This window comes from Engraulis encrasicolus, chromosome 20 (assembly GCF_034702125.1).
Source record: "Engraulis encrasicolus isolate BLACKSEA-1 chromosome 20, IST_EnEncr_1.0, whole genome shotgun sequence".
Taxonomy (NCBI): Eukaryota; Metazoa; Chordata; class Actinopteri; order Clupeiformes; family Engraulidae; genus Engraulis; species Engraulis encrasicolus.
Window position 1 is genome coordinate 40471061 of NC_085876.1, and position 22864 is coordinate 40493924.

The 22864-nt window shown below is 41.6% G+C and overlaps 1 pseudogene; it reads right to left on the minus strand.

Moving 5' to 3' along the window:
• Window positions 1-5245: 5245 nt before the first annotated feature.
• Window positions 5246-22864, minus strand: part of LOC134436037 (zinc-binding protein A33-like) — a 52283-nt pseudogene continuing 34664 nt past the window's right edge.

Here is a 22864-nt window from a genome sequence, read left to right on the forward strand (position 1 = left end):
ATTTATGATATATTATATTTCTAAAATTGTGAGAAAAAAAAAAGTTTCAAAGAAAATATTGACTAGTTATGTTTTTATTAATTATTCTCCATAGTTGAAAACACTGTCTTAATGTCACTGTGATGGAGTGACCATCACTAGGGTTGTGGGTGTGTTCTGACTAACATGCCAATGAGCCTGGCTCTTTGGTATAGCGGTCAGAGCCCCAGTTTACTACTCCAGAAGGTCTGGGTTCGAGTCCCAGCTGGGACTCTCTACTCCCCTTCGCTACAAATGGTGTCAGAAGTGGGATGGTACCGTGATGCCATCGGAAGCGTACCCATTGTGTGTGAGCCGTAATTCCATGTGAGGGACCCCCAGGATTGGTGACCCTGGTGTGAGGTACCCCAGTGATGGGTGAAGCATTGATGACGGGGCACACTGGATGGGAGAAGCATGATGGGCAGATGCGTGAGGTACACCATGAGTGTGTGACGCGCACGGGTGTGCTTCCCGGAGGGGAAGGCAGTGTGATGGAGTGACCATCACTGGGGTTGTGGGTGTGTTCTGACTAACATGCCAACGAGCCTGGCTCTTTGGTGTAGCGGTCAGAGCCCCAGTTTACTACTCCAGAAGGTCTGGGTTCTAGTCCCAGCTGGGACTCTCTACTCCCCTTTGCTACAGTCACGTATAGATCTTTGAAAATAGAAGGTTTTGGTGTGAGAAGGTGACATGTCACATGGTGCCAAACTATCGCGGGATGAATGCGATTGCAGACAGACCTTGCAACCCCCACAGTTGCTTATCCCCGTCTGCAAGAGTATGCAGACCGCCTCCGAGGTCACGCGCCCATGGACTGGTTGGCCAACAACTCACTCACGTGTGTGTGTGTATGCTCCCCTCTTCAGCTCCTCCTCTCCACCTGTCCCTCCACACCTCACGCATGGTGTGTTAAAATGTTTTAAAATGTTTATTTTTTATTTATTTTATCTTTTTCTGAGAAATAACTATCACACACACACACACACACACACACACACACACACACACACACACTCAGCTGGGTTGGCAGCAGAGGGAAAGAGACAGGGAAAGGCTCATCTCATGCTGCCAAATGCTGCATCAGCTCCTTGTCCAAATTATAACGGCCCCGACAGTATCATGTTTTTAAAAAGAAATTAACAACAGCCTCATTTTTCATCTGCCTTTGGTCATAGCCACATATCTACCATCTACACTATACTTTCTACAATATCATTTTTCTCCTGTATTCTTTCTTTACTTTTTAGCACATTTATTGACAGTTATGTAGTATGATAATGTGATATAAAATTGATTGATTGACTGACTGATGGACTCACCAATAAAAGCCTATTACAGACATTATGACATGACATATGGGAGTTTCCTTTCTCTCTCTGCTGCTGCCCTCTGCTGGATACAGGTGGTAGTGACTTTCTTTGCGGACAGGACAGCTTACAGGTTACAGGTCTTTGGTTACAGCTCACCCTACAAGTGGTCATGACTCATTTTGATCTGACCTCCCGTCCTCTCCTCTTGCTCACGTCCTCGTCGTGCTTCACTGATACCCCACCTCTGTGACGAAAACAATTATGTTTCCCCGCTGTCAGCATAAGCACAACTTTTGGGCAGGGATGGGCAAAGATACAACTAAATGTAGGCTATTTCCAAATACAATACAAAATACCCAACAGTAAAGTGTTATAAATAAGATACAAAATACAAAACAGAAAATGTATGCATGATCAAAATACTGTATTTTTCCTTTTCAAATACACAAAGTACAACAGAAACATCATGCAACATGCAAATGAGCCTGGCTCTTTGGTGTAGTGGTTGAGCCCCAGTTTTGTATTCTGTTTCATTATACATTTATCATAATGAAAGATGCAATCAGAAATTAAAGACAAAGTGTAATTTTAACCAAAAAAAATGTTTTTCAGAATCAAATACATTCTTGTAATAAAAAAATGGTCAACTTGCCCTGTAAGTTTTCACTAATGTCTGACCCTCTATTGGTGGCCCAGATCATTATGCCATTGTGTACAGCAATTATAATTTATAATATATATTATATTATAATATAAAGGCCTATAACATGACACAGCATGACAATATCAACACAAGTCTTACATCAACAAATAGTGAACGTGCATGCGTGTAGATGCACACATATCCTCATACAAACACTAACATGAACGTGCTCACACACTTTTGTTTCAAATGTTGACGCTAAGTTTACCTGATGACATATTTCATAAAGGAGACAAATCCCCATTTTAGGAATTCATATCATCTGCATGATCAGAAGATCAGCAGATGATTTTAACGAGTGGTCGTTAATGTAAACACACACACACACACACACACACACACACACACACACACACACACACACACACACACACACACACACACACACACACACTCAGCTGGGTTGGCAGCAGAGGGAAAGAGACAGGGAAAGGCTCATCTCATGCTGCCAAATGCTGCATCAGCTCCTTGTCCAAATTATAACGGCCCCGACAGTATCATGTTTTTAAAAAGAAATTAACAACAGCCTCATTTTTCATCTGCCTTTTGTCATAGCCACATATCTACCATCTACACTATACTTTCTACAATATCATTTTTCTCCTGTATTCTTTCTTTACTTTTTAGCACATTTATTGACAGTTATGTAGTATGATAATGTGATATAAAATTGATTGATTGACTGACTGATGGACTCACCAATAAAAGCCTATTACAGACATTATGACATGACATATGGGAGTTTCCTTTCTCTCTCTGCTGCTGCCCTCTGCTGGATACAGGTGGTAGTGACTTTCTTTGCGGACAGGACAGCTTACAGGTTACAGGTCTTTGGTTACAGCTCACCCTACAAGTGGTCATGACTCATTTTGATCTGACCTCCCGTCCTCTCCTCTTGCTCACGTCCTCGTCGTGCTTCACTGATACCCCACCTCTGTGACGAAAACAATTATGTTTCCCCGCTGTCAGCATAAGCACAACTTTTGGGCAGGGATGGGCAAAGATACAACTAAATGTAGGCTATTTCCAAATACAATACAAAATACCCAACAGTAAAGTGTTATAAATAAGATACAAAATACAAAACAGTAACTGTATGAATGATCAAAATACTGTATTTTGCCTTTTCAAATACACAAAGTACAACAGAAACATCATGCAACATGCAAATGAGCCTGGCTCTTTGGTGTAGTGGTTGAGCCCCAGTTTTGTATTCTGTTTCATTATACATTTATCATAATGAAAGATGCAATCAGAAATTAAAGACAAAGTGTAATTTTAACCAAAAAAAATGTTTTTCAGAATCAAATACATTCTTGTAATAAAAAAATGGTCAACTTGCCCTGTAAGTTTTCACTAATGTCTGACCCTCTATTGGTGGCCCAGATCATTATGCCATTGTGTACAGCAATTATAATTTATAATATATATTATATTATAATATAAAGGCCTATAACATGACACAGCATGACAATATCAACACAAGTCTTACATCAACAAATAGTGAACGTGCATGCGTGTAGATGCACACATATCCTCATACAAACACTAACATGAACGTGCTCACACAATTTTGTTTGAAATGTTGACGCTAAGTTTACCTGATGACATATTTCATAAAGGAGACAAATCCCCATTTTAGGAATTCATATCATCTGCATGATCAGAAGATCAGCAGATGATTTTAACGAGTGGTCGTTAATGTAAACACACACACACACACACACACACACACACACACACACACACACACACAGACACACACACACACACACACACACACACTCACACTCAGCTGGGTTGGCAGCAGAGGGAAAGAGACAGGGAAAGGCTCATCTCATGCTGCCAAATGCTGCATCAGCTCCTTGTCCAAATTATAACGGCCCCAACAGTATCATGTTTTCAAAAACAAATTAAAAACAGCCTAATTTTTCATCTGCCTTTGGTCATAGTCACATATCTACCATCTACACTATACTTTCTACAATATCATTTTTCTCCTGTATTCTTTCTTTACTTTTTAGCACATTTATTGACAGTTATGTAGTATGATAATGTGATATAAAATTGATTGATTGACTGACTGATGGACTCACCAATAAAAGCCTATTACAGACATTATGACATGACATATGGGAGTTTCCTTTCTCTCTCTGCTGCTGCCCTCTGCTGGATACAGGTGGTAGTGACTTTCTTTGCGGACAGGACAGCTTACAGGTTACAGGTCTTTGGTTACAGCTCACCCTACAAGTGGTCATGACTCATTTTGATCTGACCTCCCGTCCTCTCCTCTTGCTCACGTCCTCGTCGTGCTTCACTGATACCCCACCTCTGTGACGAAAACAATTATGTTTCCCCGCTGTCAGCATAAGCACAACTTTTGGGCAGGGATGGGCAAAGATACAACTAAATGTAGGCTATTTCCAAATACAATACAAAATACCCAACAGTAAAGTGTTATAAATAAGATACAAAATACAAAACAGAAAATGTATGCATGATCAAAATACTGTATTTTTCCTTTTCAAATACACAAAGTACAACAGAAACATCATGCAACATGCAAATGAGCCTGGCTCTTTGGTGTAGTGGTTGAGCCCCAGTTTTGTATTCTGTTTCATTATACATTTATCATAATGAAAGATGCAATCAGAAATTAAAGACAAAGTGTAATTTTAACCAAAAAAAATGTTTTTCAGAATCAAATACATTCTTGTAATAAAAAATGGTCAACTTGCCCTGTAAGTTTTCACTAATGTCTGACCCTCTATTGGTGGCCCAGATCATTATGCCATTGTGTACAGCAATTATAATTTATAATATATATTATATTATAATATAAAGGCCTATAACATGACACAGCATGACAATATCAACACAAGTCTTACATCAACAAATAGTGAACGTGCATGCGTGTAGATGCACACATATCCTCATACAAACACTAACATGAACGTGCTCACACAATTTTGTTTCAAATGTTGACGCTAAGTTTACCTGATGACATATTTCATAAAGGAGACAAATCCCCATTTTAGGAATTCATATCATCTGCATGATCAGAAGATCAGCAGATGATTTTAACGAGTGGTCGTTAATGTAAACACACACACACACACACACACACACACAGACACAGACACAGACACAGACACAGACACACACACACACACACACACACACACACAGAGAGAGAGAGAGAGAGAGAGCTCTATCTGTGCTGCTCTACTCTTATCGAGGTCTTCACTGGTAGCATCCTCAGAGGACATACTTTACAACCAGTATTAAAATATGGAAACATTCTCTCATTGAACGTGTGTGTGAAGGTGTGTAAATGTGTGTTATTATCGGGGTCAGAGAATGCCAGCTTTCCTCCTCCCATGTCCAGCTGCACTCTGATCCTCTGGGGTTTCTTCTTCACTGTGAGGAGAGTGGGGGACTGTGGTGGGGCATACGCTCCATATTTACCATTATTATAACCCACACACCACCGCCTGATCAAGGATATGTAGTCTCCCTTCCTCTGGTGAGACTCTGCCATCACACCCACATACCATGTGTTGTCCCCAACCTCCACATCCCAGCGGTGTGTCCCTGAGTTAAAGCCCTCAGAGCCCAGTAGACAGAGATACTCATCAAATCTCTCTGGGTTATCAGGCAGCTGCTGTTTCTCATCACCATGTCTCACTAGAGACCGACCGATATGGGTTTTTCTATGGCCGATGCCGATGCCGATATTTAGAGGTCAGAGTCAGCCGATGGCCGATGTGACCAGCCGATTTTTTGGGCCGATTTTTGGGGCCGATATGCCATCATATTATCCTTAATTGGCATGCTAAAAATATACCGGTATATAAACAATATTCTTTTTCATTTATTTATCCATAACATATGTATTTTATTAATTAAAAGTAACATATGTTCTATTTACACCCTTAATATTCATATAGATAGGCCTAGTAGAAATATTATGTAGGTCAGGGCTGTCCAAACTTTTTTAGTGAAGAAAATACATGAAAATAAACAAGGGGCCGGGCCGCACATTAGCTGTGAGATGACCGGTTCAATGTAACAAATACACAAGGGAGGCAAAAGCTGTCTGATGGCCCATGATTTATTTCCAATATTTTCAAGAGGCAATGTAAGAAAAGGTAACACAAATTGCATAAATATTATTGTGTCAGTGTAATACACTTGTATGAATTATCCACATGTACATGGTTAATAATTAAGCTTATTATTAACTGTTATTTATTATTATCTTGTTATTTTATTGTTGCCTACAATCAATCAGTGCATGTTTATAAGCTGTTTAATTTGTATTTAATTCTTATTATAGCCAGCACTACTTCCCCTGCACTTCATGGGTCAATGTGAAACTCGTGCTGATCCAATCAGATCAAGTGCCTCTATCTCACATGCACGCAGGCAGCGATGTAAATAAAGGCAGCTCTCCTCTCTGTGCCTACCTCAGTTTAAATGAGCAAGTTCTGTCGTAACCTAGCATGTTTAGCTAACTTGCTATAGCCACAGCAGAGGCAATTTTACAGGATGGATTCACAAAGCTATCAAAAATAATGTCACTTATGCGCAACATGCTTACAGTATAGCATGATACTATTCCAACTGTGGGTTAAAGTCACAAATAAAAGTGCTAAGCAATCGCTAACGCTAACCGCTATTCAGTTTGGAGTGTAGCCTATATAAGCAGCTGTAGGAAGGCTATGGTAAAAGGCACTCGTGGTCACACACCACTAGCAACTTTGATTTCAACTCCATTGCCGTTGAAAACAAATAGACATGGGGTGAAAGTCAATCACATGTCAGATTTGCATCCTTTTTTGATAAAATTTCGCTTAGATTTTAACTTCCTATTGTATTTTTAGAGGTAAACTTCACACTGGTTACCACCAGTATTAGGGCTCCCAGTAGCTGCCCGCTGATGTGCCTGACGGTAGGGACACATAGGAGGCGAAGCAAGGCGAAGCGAAGAGAGGCGAAATTCAACCGTCATCAGGTAGTCGCGGCGAATCAAATGGAATGGAACAGTTATGTTGTTGATTTGATTGGGCCGTGGCAGGCGAATTCGCTCCTCATTTGCATAACATTAAACTTTCTTTAATAATTTCGCTTCGCTTCGCTCCTGTTCGCTTGCCATCGCTTGCCTTCGCCTCGCCATCGCTTGCCTTCGCCTGTCTCATAGGAATGAATGGCAAAGTTCGCAAATTCGCGTGTATGTGTCCCTACCGTGAGAGAGGTGTGCCTGATAGAGAGGTGTGACGTTCACGGAGCCGGTTCTTTTGAACGGCTCCCTGAAGTGAACTATGGGGGCAGGATCACAGCTGGGGGAGCCACTCGACTGTTATTTCGTTCGTTTTTCATTAATTTTAAGCACGTGACCTCGACCTTAAAATCGGCGCAACCAAATGAGAAAATCGGCCGATGCCGATTCATTAAAAAATAGCAAAAATCGGCCGATCGATCGGTCGGTCTCTATGTCTCACCAGGGCCGGATTAAGGCAATGTGATGCCCTGGGCACTAAACCTCAAGTGCCCCCCCAAAAAAAAACATGTGTGCACGCCCGCACAGGTCTACGCACACAGACACACACACCTTGTGCGTGCCTTCAGTAACCTATAGCATGTAGGTCTAAGCATAAGCAAATGTACACATAAACAGTGTCTTTCTTACTCGCATATTGAAGTGTCTTGAAAACGTGCAATAGGCCTATATGAGTGTCTCAATAAAAATCTTAAATGCATGCCATACTCAATTATGTCCATATTCAAGTGTATCCATTTAAACAGGACCCAGCATATTCAAATATGTATTCAAAATGTTTTGATTGATCCTTAGGAATGTGTAGGAACCACTGTGGGGAATCTAAAATAGGCCTACTGGCATGATACTGTAGGCCTACAAGTCCAAAATATTGAATTTTGTGGAGTTCACAGTTGGGAGGTTATGGGCTATGAGCTTCACAGCTGTAAACTACTTGTAATTGTAATGAGGGATGTTGTTATTGTGACTTCAGTTGTGGTTTCTATAAAGTGAAAAACAAACAAACAAAAAAAAACACTGCCCCTTAAACGTAGGCTATGATTGCATGCAACATAATGGAAAATCATAGCTAATCAGATGCAATACTAACACATGGGAAATGGCTAACTAGACACTGTAGGCCTACATGAAATTACCAAATAGACACATGACATATAGCCTACGTGGTATCGCCTAGGCCTACTACACAATAATAGACACCAACCTGCTAATTAGAAGCTCTCGTTTCACACGGCAGGAATGTATCAATTGTAGGCTAAGTTAACATGCGATTATAGCGCATCAAGCGCATTAGACGCAATTAAACGAAACGTCGGCAAAATCTGGACATTATTCATAACCTTCTACAACCTAATATTAAACAGGTCACACACAACCAAGAAATATCCAAGACTTACAGTTTCTGTGCAAACCAAAAACACCCAGCACGTCCACAAGGAGTTCCTTCCTGATCTCTTCCCCTCCATCTTCTTCTTCTTCTTCTTCAGTCGGGTTTTATGGCGGCTGACAAACGTAGTGCATTGCCGCCATCTACTGGAGTGGGGTGTGAACACTTGGACTTAGTTCTAATCTATATCCTATCTACCACTATTGAACGTGGGTAGAAAGATAGAAGGAAAGAATGAAAGAAAGAGGGAGGGAACTAAAGAAAGAGAAAACAAAAAGAAAAAGAAAAAGAGAATACCTATTCAGTTGGTAAACCAAATAAATTACTCATGAACATGGGCAACTGATTGGCAATAAAGAAACAAAGAAATCAAATAAATAAAAAAAAATAAAAAACAAAAGTCCTAAATGCGCCCAGCCAAGTTAGTGTCTCTGAGAAACGCTATAACTGCATCAGTGATGTGACGCGACCTGGGTTCACCCAGCAAGGATGATAAAGTTAAAGTCAGTTTAGATGTTTCGACCGCTTTATGCAGATGTTGTCTTTGTGTAGTGTAATGTATGCAGTGTAATAAAACATGTTCTACATCTTCTTTCAACCCGCAGTGTTCACACAGACCAGTAGGATGCTTATTAATGACAAATAGACTGCTGTTAAGCCCTGTGTGGCCTATCCTCATTCTTGTGAACCACACTTCTATTTGTCTGCTAGTATACCCCGCCTTTTGAAAAGATACTGTCTTATGTATTCTGTACAAATGTCGACCCCTCTCCTCCTTATCCCATTCGGTTTGCCAGAGCTTGTTAACACCGTCTTTAACAATGGTCTTCAGCTCAGATCTGCTGAGGGGGATACCTAGCTGAATTTCTTCAAAGGTTGTGGCCTCCTTTGCCAGTTCATCCACTGCCTCGTTACCACTCACTCCTGTGTGTGCTGGGACCCATACCAATTGGACATCTATTCCCTGACGTGTTAGATTAAACAACAATTGGCAAATTTCAAATATTAAATCCTGGCGACTTGAGGAGACGCCACTCTGAATAGACAGTAGAGAAGACATCGAGTCAGTACATATAACAGGGAGAGGAGGTTTAACCTCTTCGACCCATTGGAGTGCAAGCATGATAGCAGACAGTTCAGCAGCAAAAATGGACAAATGATCACTGCAACGTTTTTGTATAGAAACGTCAAGGTTGGGTACATAAACAGCTGCCCCTATTCTGCCACCAAGATCCCCAGACGCATCAGTATACACCAGTGTGTGATTAAAGAATCTTTGTTCCAGATAATGGTCAACATCCCTATATATCCCCTTCTTGTTCACTATGTTTCTCGCTTCGAGTACAATTGAAGGCCTCTCAAACAACCACGGAGGTGTTCTGCTGATAGGAACAGTGTCACAACAAGAGACGGTGCTAATCCCCAGTTCATTTGCCCAAGTATTACCCTTCCAACCAAAACAGTCAAGATGAGTTTTGCCACGTTCCCAGCAGTCTGTAAGGACCTGTTTAGTAGGGTGTGAGACTCCATGCCCATGTAGAGTAGCCCAATATGCCATACTCAACTTAAGACGCCGAAACCACAACGGCATTTCTCCTGTCTCAATGTGTATTGCTGGGATTGAGGATGTCCGAAACGCCCCACTGCAAATCCTCAACCCTTTAGTCTGAAGTCTATCAAGTCCACCAAGTAGAGTCTTAGAAGCTGCCATGAATGCAATACAGCCATAATCCAAAACAGACCTAACTAAGGCAATATACATCCTTTTTAATGCAGACCCTGACGCACCCCAGTCAAACCCCGCCACACACTTCAGAACATTTATAGCCTTTTTGCACTTCTCAGTAACTCTCTGGATATGGTCCTTGAACGTCAGCCTAACATCAAACCAAACTCCCAGATACCTGACAACCTGCATTTGCGCAAGGCCCTTGCCATACAGGCGAAGGTCTACAGTGGGATTAACCCTCCTCCTGGAAAAACAAATCACTTGCGTTTTCTCCACAGACAATCGAAAACCCCACTCTCCAGCCCACTTCTCCACCACATTGACAGCTGACTGCATCTTCCTCGTTACATGGTCAACATTGCGGCCTCTCACCCACAACGCCCCATCATCTGCATATAGAGCTCTGTTGATTGTGACATCCGTGATACCATTAAAAATATCATTTATCATAACATTAAACAGCACCGGACTGCACACACTCCCCTGCGGAGTTCCATTGTCAATGGGATATGTCCTCGACAGACTCGACCCTACTCTCACTTCAATGGTCCTATCTCTTAAAAAATCCCTGATCCAATTATACATCCTACCACCAATACCCAACTTGTACAGTTTCAGCAAGAGACCCCCCTTCCATAGCATATCATATGCCTTTTCAACATCAAAAAACGTAGCCACAACTGACTCCTTATTGACTTGCGCCTTCCGCACTTCATTTTCCAAACAAATAACCGGGTCCATAGTAGTGCGCCCTCCACGGAAACCACTCTGGTGGGGAGAGACCAAGCCTCTATTCTCAAGTTCATATACCAGTCTTTTTGTTACCATTTTTTCCATGAGCTTACAAAGATTGGATGTAAGAGCTATCGGCCTGTAGCTTTTAACACTCTTCCTGTCCTTGCCCGGCTTACCAATGGGAATTACAACAGAATGCTTCCAGCTAGCAGGCAGTTTCCCTGTCTCCCATATCTTATTGTACAATTTCAAGACAACACATTTGGCCATATCATCCAATTCAGAAACCATCCTGTAACACACATTGTCTTTCCCCGGCGATGAGTTTTTAACTCCAACCAAAGCTCTCAAAAACTCCCCCAAAGTGAACTCCCTATCCAGTGCACCATCACCAATCATCGTCCTCTCCAAAATCTCCCTATTGTCGTTTACGACCTTACTCCTCCATGAACGGTCCTCCACAGATAGGTTACAAGAGCTATGGATATTGACAAAAGACTTTGCTAACAACTCTGCTTTTTCCAAGTTACTCACCGCCTCTTCACCAGCATCCACAAGTACAGGTAATGAGAAATCCCTCCTAACGCCTCCCATCTTCCTAATCATACCCCACACCTCGCTTACCTTTATGTCCGCCCCTATCTTATCACAGAACGTTCTCCAGTAGGCCCTTTTAGTGTCTCTGACAATCCTCTTAACTTTAGACTGAGCCCTTTTATACTCCATCATGTTATTGAACGTATGGCTAGCTTTCAAAACCTTAAACGCTTTGTTCCTAGACCTCACAGCCTCTTTACAGTCGTCAGACCACCAGGGAACCATTTTCCTTACCCGTCTACCTGAGGATTTCCCAATCACCTCTTCTGCAGAGCTGCACAAGATATCCGTAACAGTAGTATTTAGCTCATCAATATTATCAGTGAGTACTGGTGGAAGCCGCAGAAGCTTAGCACTTGCAGTAGCACTATAAAGGCCCCAATTCGCCTGTCTAAGTTTCCATCTTGGGAACCAGTTTTCCTCCAAGCAAACGTTTTGATTCCTAAGAGTAGTCATAATTACATAATGGTCACTACCAAGAGCACAATCAAGCACCTTCCATGTGCACACACCAGCTAACTGATTGGAGACTATAGTGAGGTCTATTGCAGACTCTGTCCCATGAGCCACATCAAACCTTGTGTTGCCACCATCGTTCAGACAGACCAATCCAAAATCATCCAAAAAGTCCTCAACCACATTCCCATTGTCATCAGTCCTAGCACCCCCCCACAGAGTATTGTGCGCATTAAAGTCTCCGCAAAAAATCAAGGCCCCACGACCCGCCTCACACAATTCCTCCAACACCTCCCTCACAATAGCCAAGCAGGGGTTATAAAAGTTAACAATCCTCACCTTAGTATTGTTCATCCACACCTCAACTAAGACAGCCTCCACATCCAACATGGTCTCCACAACTCTATAATTAAGTCCTTGCTGAATGCATGTGGCAACACCCCCACCTGTTGCATCCCTATCCCTCCTCACCACGACATACCCATACAATGCAAAATCTAAGGAAGGTTTTAGCCACGTCTCTTGTATACAAATGACTGTAGGTTTTGTAACCTGTTCCTCAATAAAGTGTTTAAACTCTTGTCCATTAGCCAATAAGCTCCTGGCATTCCACTGAACAATTGACATATCCATCAAGTCGATTTGGGTGTCAGCACCGTGTCAGAGTCAATAGGCTCTGCGAGCATGTTATGAATGGCGAGCACGGTTAAATCATTAATTTCTAGGTGCTTTTCAGCCGCCCTTTTGATCATCTTGATTTTGTCAGTTCTACTCTCAATTCTTGCTGCGCGATTAACGACCTCAGCAATGAAGGCGATGAAATTCTTTTTATCCACTAGGAGGGTATCATCAGTAATTTTACAACACTTCTGCGTCGATAGAACCCGAGTGGACAAACCAGGGGCAGCGGCAGCCACACCAACATTAACACTTCTCACTTTATTCACGTTATTTACTCGTTTAATGGCCTCAGCATATGTCACGTTCTCTTTAACTTTCACATTCTGCACCTGAACGGCCTGCTTATGCATCTCGCACCCCTTGTATGCAGCACTATGCTCTCCTCCGCAGTTACAGCATTTAATTTTGGTACCCTCCCCACACTGACCATATTCGTGCTCCCCCCCACATTTCGCACATCTGATCTTGCCCTTACACACAGAAGCAATGTGGCCATATCTTTGGCATTTGTAACACCTAGTAGGCGGCGGGATGTACGGCCTGGCCGTGTAACTCACATAACCGATCATGATCCTTTCTGGCTGCTTAGGTTCATCTAAGGTCAGCAAAACAGACAAGCTGGGTATCTTCTTTCCCTCCCTGACAACAGGCAAACGCTTAACTTGGGATACCCTGAGCCCCTTTACGTTCTTCTTAATGTCATCGTCCGACAGATCGGTCGGCACACCTGTTATCACAGACAACACTTTCCCTCTAACCACCCAATCCAGAACTTTAACATTGATTCCAAGGAGGTTTTTGCATTGAATCAGTCCCATTCGCTGGTCTCTGTCGCGGCACACAATCAATAAACTGCCATCCCTTAATGGTTTTACGTCTAGGACATCCCCGACTAACTTGTGAATTGCTACACTCACTTTCAATGGGTTTAGTAACCCGGGCCTTTGAAACTTCATGACAACCTTAACTACATTCTCTCTCACCTGTCGTCGTCTTGGGCTTAGGGGCTCATCTGGTGAAGCTCTCTCCTTACGCTTCCTTCTTCTAGACATTGCCAGTTCGAAGCCGTTCTGACTGTCCTCACTTACTGAACTCATTTCTCCGTTATCTAAGTCATAATCACCTGTCATCCCTAAATCCTGCTGTCCAATATCACACCCCACTCCGCCACCGTCCAGGCTTAATACCACCCGGTCTGGTGGCACTTTCTCGGTGCCCTCTATCTCCATTCAACAAACAATTTTTCGAACTTTCGCGCCGCGTCCTCCGACTGACAACCGGACGTGACCACCCGACCCTGGCGCAACTCGGGAAAGACGCTCTCCTTCCCCCTTCCAGACTCCTCCTCTTTGTGAGCTCTCACAGGCAGGGAGATAGATAGAGAGACACCTTCCCCTCCATCATCCAGCGCACTCCAATTATGTACACACTCACAAGGCTAAAAACCTTGGGTCTTTCTCTTGTTAAACGTTTCTCTTCACACAACCACTCAACTGATGTCTGTCCAGTTTTCTTTTCTACAACCGCTGGCTTTTCAAAAACATGATACATTTCACGACAGGTGGACCGGCTCAACTGACGGGTTGACGGAGGGGGGTTGATTGTCACACTTGCTCAGAATGATGATATCGTTGCTCTTGTGACATTAGTTTTAATAATGAATTTTTTATGAATACGGTATATAACAGTGTCACGTTTAACAATTTTAAGTGTACAAACATTAATGAAAAAAAAAGTTTCTTCTCCTGTGATGCCCCCCACCAGCTGGAAATGCTTGATGCCCTGGGCACTGTGCCGTGTGCCCATATGGTTAATCCGGGCATGTGTCTCACACTGGTCAGATCCTCAGACAGGATCAGTTCTGGATGTGCAGTGTTGGGGTCCAGAGTAACAGGAGCTGCAGAGAGGAAGAAAACAAATAGATGCTGAACACTAAAGATGCGTTCAGGCTGACTTAAGGACTGTCCACACCAAGCGGAAATCCGCTTTCCTCGGCGGTGTGGATAGTCCTAAAGACCTGTGACGGTGCCCCTTCCTGCACCTAATCTCGAACCGAAAGTCTGAGCATGCAAGACCGGAAGGTTGGTTTGCGATGCGAACTGAAAAATACTTGGTTTTTCCAAGTGAAGAGAGTCATATATAGTCTAACAGTAGTATTCCTGATAGTGTAGTATAGAGAGTCATATATCACTGATTCTTGAAAGTTTGGCAAAAACATGTCCCTGCAGTAAAACATTAATTCTGTTGAAAATCAACTAAATTTTCACAAACAAAATGAACCCAGGTAATGGCCAAGGGGTCTGTCACACGAATACACAGTTGTTTGAAATATTTAAGTTTAATTTTATTACTTTTCATGGCTATAAACCTGTCCACACCCTGTAAAAACGCCTGTCCCAAGGACTGGCATCATCATTTCAATTGACTTAAAATACAAAAATCACTAACAGAATTGAACAATATCACCATGATGTGGAAGACCATATTAAAGTGGTTGTACAGATGTGCACATAGTGAATGTAAAGCAATATTTACTATTATTTACTGATTGCTCAAAATGTGTCCAGCATATTGGTCACCACCGTCAGATTTTTTCTAAAAGACAATAAAATCAGGTATGCACAAGGTAATTTTCATTACTGAGGACCCCTTTTCAAACCTTTAGCTCTACTGCCTACTTCATCACTGAAGCTCCTGTAAGTTTATTATTTTGTCCTCAATTTGTTAATTTGTTTAGACACTGGTACTGTCCCAACCATAAACTGTCAACACCGTCGGGGGTTTTAATAGTATTGTATTACATTAATGTTAATAAATATATTTTTTTCAGAAAAGGTATGAAGCACCCAAGAAACAGAGCGAAAATGAAATGGCTAATGTGAACAAACAATGCATAATATTTAAAAGAGTGCTTTTTTGTCTCACACCGTCAGATGTCACCACCGTCAGATTTTGTTCTGCTCATCATGTTGTTCCATATTTTACTAAATTGTGCTGGTTAATGAAACATTACTAGGCATGTTAGTAATAATTGTGATCCAAAATGATACTCTAGCCACCACTGAGGTGCATTTGGAGGTTTTTTTGTCAGAAAACCTGACGGTGGTGACATCTGATGGAGTTCACCAAAAAACACATGTTTTACGTGTTTTTGATATGTTTTAAGAATATGCATACAATAAGTATCTACAGTTATGTTGAATTGTTAAAGTAATTCACTTTAATACAGTAAACATGTGTTTTTACTTCTAATTCTGTCTGCCGCTGTTGACAAAACAAGAAACAGCCCATTTTATGAAAAATGTTAAACACGGGGAGCTTGGCCAATGCATTCACTGCACAGCCAAGACCTACATCTATGATAATACACCTCTATATTTTGGATTTGAACAACTTAAAAGCTGTTTTTACCACATTTTCAACAACCAGTGGCTTACTTCCTAGATAATCTAACTAATGAAGTAAAAACACATGCTCATACTGTGCACACACAAAAATAAAGTGTTTATGCAAGATGCCATTGACTTGAGAGGGCTATTTATTTTGCTAAATGCAAGTACTAATTAGGCCACTTTCACCACTCTGTCACCACCGTCAGTTCTTAAGTCACCATCGTAAGTAGGAGTTTTGGACATTTTAAAGGAATGTGCTTACAACATTTTCCTTAGGAGTTGTTGAAATATCAAAGTAATAGCCAATTTAAGCCTAAACGAATATTTGTGAAATTACAAAAAATTGTTTGTTGTATTTAGGCGTTAAGTAAGCATCGTATGACGGTACATATTTTAAAATTAGAACACATGAAACAGTATTAAACAAAAGTGAATTTTCAACATTTAAAGGCATATGTGTGAACCAAAAAATACACATAATCACTTAAAAACTCCAGATACATATGCAACCAAATCAATACAATTTGAATAACTTTTAATTGTGTCTGACGGTGTTGACAAAAAACAAGGTATGATCAGAGAAAAGCCTGATTTCTGAAAAAAATACATAATGGGGAGATTGGCCTTGTGCATTTCTGAAAAGCCAAGACCTTAGTCTACGAGGATATACCATATAATTTTGTAATTCACTTTGTTTTTTTCTGTCAACATTACAACCTGTTTTAGCCACTTTCTCAAGAATCAGTGATATAACAGTAGTATTCCTGATAGTGTAGTATAGAGAGTCATATATAACAGTAGTATTCCTCATAGTATAGAGTCATATATAACAGTAGTATTCCTGATAGTGTAGTATAAAAGTAGTATTACTGTACTGGTGCTGTAGAGTCAGGTGGTCTCACAAGACAGCGGAGGAGAGTCCAGGGAGGTGTGTACTGTATGTGTGTGGGGGCGTTTGCTTGTACATTTGTGCTTATTGTTTATGGTGCATGTGTGTGTGTGTGAGTCTGTGTGTGTTTTTGTCACCTGTGTGTATTTGCGTAATTAATTATTTGTGTGTGTGTGTGTGTGTGTGTGTGTGTGTGTGTGTGTGTGTGTGTGTGTGTGTGTGTGTGTGTGTGTGTGTGTACTACTTACTGAATTGAACAATCTCCTGCATTTTCTCCCAGACTTTGAACTTCAAGTTGCCCAGGTGCTTTGCCACATTGATCAGAGCTCCTGAAAGCTTCTCTGGATCCTCCAATGTGCACTGGGCTCTGGAATAACATTCAGGAGTCAGTGCTGCTGTGTGGGTTTGGCTTCAGAATCACAGACAAAAGAGAGAGACAGGAGGGACATCACTCACCTTTTCACTGTGCTCTTGTAGTTCTGGAAAGAAATAGAATATCAAAATCACCTTGTTTTTAATGTATTTATTTTATTCATTGTTGTGATTTTCATTGATCAGTACCATGCCTTTCAACACTGTGTGCCACACACCAAGACAGACAATAATACCATAGAAACACACATGCATATAGGCTACAGTATGTGTATTTAGTATTATTCTGTTCTCAGTCTGGGAGGTTATCTACGTGTATTGGTTTCCTTTTTAAATAACACCTTTGTTGACCAAAGTAACTAGTGGGGTCAACAGGTCAACAGGTTACTGGTCTGTTGGAAAGTTCAGAAATAAAACATATGATATCATGATTGGGCACATCTCATTATTTTAAAATAGCAAAAGCATTGATTCTAATGCCTCTGCTGTAGTAATTTCATACAGTGTGCATACATGTGTCTGGTTCATTACAAACAAACTAACTAAACATGTCAGAGCCGCACAGACTCACGTACAGGCAACCCAAGGTATCTACCGGCAGGCGAAAGCACAATAATAATCTCATTGCCTAAAGACGGAGTGTAACCTACCTGCAGGAAAGTGACATCATCAGCTTCCATCTCCTCTTCTATGGCTCTGATTGATTCTGAAAGAGATAGTCTAGTCACCAGAGGGGGGTCACGCGCACCCCCTGTACTTGTTGTCGAAACCTATTTTTTTAGACTCCTCCATATGTCTAATTTACAATAAGAGATGTTAGCATTGCTGCAAATTGTCCCATGGGTGTTTTTCAGGGCTCATCTTGGAAACTGTGCAATAGCGATTTATACAATTCTGACATTTGACTATTCACATAACTTTTGAACCAGACATGGTACAAAGACAAATGAGACCACTTTTCCATGTAATTCTAGCATGGGGAATGGATTGGAAGGGTCAATAAAAACATGTTTAGACTACTTTCTAGGAGAAAAATGACTAAAATGTATCAATTATTCTAGAAATTCTGACAGGAACTAGTGTGTAGATTTTCAAAAATGGTGTAAAGATGACATTCATTGCAAGCATTTATGACTAGAAACATTCTTTGACTTGAGGTGACTACCATACATGCTGTCATTAACATTAAAACATCCCTGCCACCTTTTAAGGCTATGCTTAGTCATGGTTGATGCGAAAAGCACAATATTAGCAATCAGATGCATTGATGACTTGACCCTTCCAAAGCATCCAAAAACAGATTTATCAGTGGTTTACAAAAGTATCAGAAGTACCTGGACAGAAACAGACTTCATGATGAAGGTATAAGGGCCTGGTATCCACACGTGGGGCCTATGCTTTCTGAGCAGCACCGTTGGGAGCAATTTGTATAAACAAAAGGACATCAAAATTACATATTCAACATCTGCACCGTGTGTTGTTCATAAAAGATGTTGCAGGTAGCATAACATTCTCCATGTTCTCTCCAGACTTTGTCATGTCTGTCACATGTCTTCAGTGTGAACCTGCTCTCATCTATGAAGAGCACAGGGAACCAATAGTGAATGTGCCAGTCTTTATGTTATCTGGTATATGCAAATCGCTCCCTACAGTGCTGCTTTGTAGGAATAGGCCCCACTTGTGGACACCAGACCCTCATACCCTCCTACTGAAATCATCCTCATCATCCTGAACCTCTCTGGAGCTTTTGAGACAGTTTCTAACACCATCCACTTGGAATGGCTCTCTGAGTTCACTGGATTAAGGATCACCTGGATTGATGCTCATCTTGGATTTATCACTATCAATTCAGTCCCACATCAAAATAGTCACCAAATATGCTTTTTATCATCTCAGAAACATCTCCAGACTCACTCTCAAACTGTAACACACACACACACACACACACACACACACACACACACACACACACACACACACACACACACACACACACACACACACACACACACACACACACACACACACACACACACACACACGCACACACTGCAAAGCAACCTTGGGTGTTTTGTAGGGCTCTGGCAACCCCACTGCTGGGTTGTAAGTCATCCTATGGCCTCCTCCATGTCCCTTGGTGTACTGACATGTCTCCTGACATATCTTGCATGTTCTGGACATTGTGCTGAAGGACACACCCAACTGTCTTGCCACAGCATACATAGATGATTGGATATGTAGCACTAGCTGAGCAAATGTTCATGATGGGTGGTGAAGCACTTACCCATTCCAGTTTACACAGGAAGCAATGGCATTAATGGGCTTCATCAGTGACAAAGGGTGTCCCAGTATAGAATCTTGCTCATGCACCTCTCCAGGGATTTTCTGTAGTTCACTCTCTCTACACCAGTAACAAACCGAGTGATGGGTGAAGAGTGTGAAGGGTGTTGGGCGTGCCCTGGGTATTGGGTTGTTGTGTCTGTACCACATTTACAATGTCAACCTCTTTCCTGAGTCTCATCACCCCATGGTGAGGATATCCACCAGAGCTGTGTCATCTGCAAACTTCCAAAGAGGATTGGTGCTAAAGGTTGTTTTGCACTGATGACTGAGCACACAACCTTGGGCCCTGTGCTGAGAGTCATGATGAATGAGGTTCTTGGAATTTGGTGCTTACCTAAAGAAGTCTTGAAGCAAGTTGCAGAGGCTGGTGTTGATACCCAAATTGTACAGTCTGTAGATACTGTAGGTACTGGTGCTGAATGCTGAATTGCAATCCATGACCAGCATCCTCATATGTCAAGAGCATTCTTTCATATTAGTTTTTTTTGTACAGATGGATTAGGGCTGGAAGGACGGGAGAGATCACCTCCTCTGTGGGATATTTGGCTGAGTATACAATGTGAACAAGAAGAGGGTAGATGGATGGATTTGTTTTTGGATGTGCAACATTACTAGCCCTTCAAAGCATTTCATGATGCATGCGTCAGGATAGGAATGATTTCTTTGGCACAACTTTGATCGTGGCCGCTTTAAAACATGATGGGATCATGGCTTGTTGGTAAAGAGAGTGTTTAGCAACTCTGCTCTGTCTTTGAACACACAACATTGGCCATTGTCTGGACCAGTTGGTTTTCATGGGTTGATTATGGCAGACACAGAGTCTGACACAAACAGAGTCTGACACAGACACAGTGTTTCTCACTGATGCCTGGAGAGAATGGTGGTCAAATCCAAAGCTTTCATTTTAATATTAAATCAGAGTGCATCCTAGGGGGTATACTAATTAGCTGGTTTAGTAGGTTAGAGGTATATCATCTGGAGCCTGGACCCCTAATGTTCTTTACTAAAGGATAACAATAGGCATATCTATTAGCAGGCTTACCACTCATTGTTGGTTAACAGAGTCTGGTTTATCATTTAACCATGTTCTCAGTATACCCCCTGGCTTAATGTTACTATAGATACTCAGAGTTCGGAGTATTTGTTGCGTCTTTTATTATGCTTGTGATGGAGTGACCATCACTAGGGTTTTGGGTGTGTTCTGACTAACATGGCAACGAGCCTGGCTCTTTGGTGTAGCGGTCAGAGCCTCAGTTTACTACCCCGGAAGGTCTGGGTTTGAGTCCCCGGCTGGGCAACTCTACTCCCCTTCGCTACAAATGGTGTCAGAAGTGGGATGGCTACCATGAGGCCATTGGAAGCGTACCCATTATTTGTGAGCCGTAATTGCAGGTGAGGGACCCCCAGGATTGGTGACCCCGGTGTGAGGGACCCCAGTGATGGGTGAAGCATTGATGATGGGGCACACTGGATGGGAGAAGCATGACGGGCAGTTGAGTGAGGGACACCATGACTGTGTGAAGGGGAAGGCAGTGTGATGGAGTGACCAACACTAGGGTTGTCGGTGTGTTCTGACTGACATGCCAATGAGCCTGGCTCTTTGGTGTAGCGGTCAAAGCCCCAGTTTACTACCCCAGAAGGTCTGGGTTCGAGTCCCGGCTGGGCAACTCTACTCCCCTTCGCTACAATGCTATTGCTACAGGTGTTTGGGCATGTTGTGTTACCATGGAAATGGGGGTGGTTTCTTCTGGTAAATTACAGCAATGTGCAGGAGCTGGCTGGTGTGCTGCATGTTTTAAAGCAATAAAGGGTGAATTTGTTTGTGAGAAATGGTATGCATTGTGCTGCCAACACCACTCCAAGGAGTTAGGAAATACCAAATGAAAGTATTCTGATTCTAAATCTTCAGAATTGCTGGAAAGTGGGAATTTTACATTGTTGTTAGCGGTATACAGTAATGCAATTACTCAGAACATGAACTGATCAAGTCAGAAACATGGAGTAAAACACCTATATTGATATTATTATCTGTATTGGCTACACAAGATTCTGAGCCTACACATGGCAGTTTTTTTCACCAATTTCGATCTTAGAATTAAATTCGATAAGATTATTTTATGTAGCTAATGGACTTCCTCAATATCAAAATGTATTCATAATTACTTACCCATCAAGTAATCATGGTATTAAGAATATTATATAATCACAATGCATATCAAACATCACTATTCCTGGTCATTGTATGGTAATTTTCAGACAATGCTCATTTTGTGGGCCTCGTGGCGGCCATCTTGAAATTTAGGCCTTTCTTGTCACCAAAAACTGGGTAAACATTTATGTTCTAAGTACTTCTGATACTATTGTAAATCACTGAAAAATCTGTTTTTGGATGCTTTGGAAGGGTCAAGTCATCAATGCATCTGATTGCTAATATTATGCTTTTCACATCAACCATGACTAAGCATAGCCTTAAAAGGTGGCAGGGATGTTTTAATGTTAATGACAGCATGTATGTTAGTCACCTTGAGTCAAAGAATGTTTCTAGTCATAAATACTTGCAATGAATGTCATCTTTACACCATTTTTGAAAATCTACACACTAGTTCCTGTCAGAATTTCTAGAATATTTGATACATTTTAGTCATTTTTCTCCTAGAAAGTAGTCTAAACATGTTTTTATAAACCTATTGACCCTTCCAATCAATTCCCCATGCTAGAATTATATGGAAAAGTGGTCTCACATGTCTTTGTACCATGTCTGGTTCAAAAGTTATGTGAATAGTCAAATGTCAGAATTTTATAAATCGCTATTGCACAGTTTCCAAGATGAGCCCTGAAAAACACCCATGGGACAATTTGCAGCAATGCTAACATCTCTTATTGTAAATTAGACATATGGAGGAGTCTAAAAAAATAGGTTTCGACAACAAGTACAGGGGGTGCGCGTGACCCCCCTCTGGTGACTAGACTAAGATGAGATCTCTCTGCTCATCTTCTCTATCTTCTTCTTCATCATCTGACTCTTCTGCTCCTCTTCCTTCCTCAGTGCAGATATCCTGGATGCCTCTTCATCTCGTAGAAACTGGTGAAGCTTCTCAAACTCTGCCTTGATCTGCCTCTCTGTGTTATGGACTTGAGTCTATAAACAAACACATCAGAAACTTATTACAACTAGTCAGTTAAAGTT